General features: G+C 50.8%; 1 pseudogene; it reads left to right on the top strand.

Annotated features, from left to right (window-relative positions):
* The first annotated feature begins 496 nt into the window (after window positions 1–496).
* LOC139279067 (5S ribosomal RNA) lies at window positions 497–615 on the top strand (annotated as a pseudogene).
* Window positions 616–853: the final 238 nt, after the last annotated feature.

Here is an 853-nt window from a genome sequence, read left to right as displayed (position 1 = left end):
TTTCTGATGTCCAGCTGAGAAGGCAGGCGAGGCCTCATTTTAACATCTCATCCGAAAACTTCCGGACTCAGAGGCAAGAGAGCTAGCCATTGAGCCGCACTCACAGCTATTGCTTCTGGAGCCCTGATGCTGGCAGATAGGTTTTTATCCTTTTCATTGCCCAACGCTTGCTATCCAGCCAGGAGTCGCAGTGGGAATGTTGGGTGATTCTCCCCCTCCCTAGCCCAGGAGCACCGACGCCAATCGTGGCATCCCTACCATCACCCCCGTAACCAGTCACGGACCATTGATTGCACCTCGAAGCTTCCGGGGCAGAATGTTTTTTGCCAGAATGGGCGGTGCCTTTACATGGTCGACTCCATGACTCAGTGGGTAGCACTCTCGCCTCTCAGCCCAGAAGGTTGTGAGTTCAAGCCCCACTCCAGAGACTTGAGCACATAATGTAGGCTGACACTCCTGGTGCAGGGCTGAGGGGGTGCAGGGCTGAAGGAATGCAGCCTATGGCCACACTAGTCTGAAAATGCCCAATCTCATCTGATCTCAGAAGCTAAGCAGAGTCAGGCCTGGTTAGTACTTAGATGGGAGACCACCTGGGAATACCAGGTGCAGTAGGCTTTAAATTGGTGGTTTAATGGTGTGCACTCTGGACTCTGAATCCAGCAATCTGAGTTCAAATCTTGGTAAAAGCTGAGGGAGTGCAGCACTATCTGAGGTGCTGTGTTTTGGATGAGATGTTAAGTCCTGTCTGCTCTCTCAGGTGGACTTAAAAGATCCCATGATTCTATTTCGAAGAAGAGCAGGGGTGCTATCCCTCAATCAGCATAACTAAAAACAGATTACCTGGTCATTATCA

This window comes from Pristiophorus japonicus, chromosome 13, assembly GCF_044704955.1.
Source record: "Pristiophorus japonicus isolate sPriJap1 chromosome 13, sPriJap1.hap1, whole genome shotgun sequence".
Classification (NCBI taxonomy): domain Eukaryota; kingdom Metazoa; phylum Chordata; class Chondrichthyes; family Pristiophoridae; genus Pristiophorus; species Pristiophorus japonicus.
Note: the sequence above shows the minus strand (reverse complement) of the source record. Positions and strands in the feature narration are given on the sequence as shown.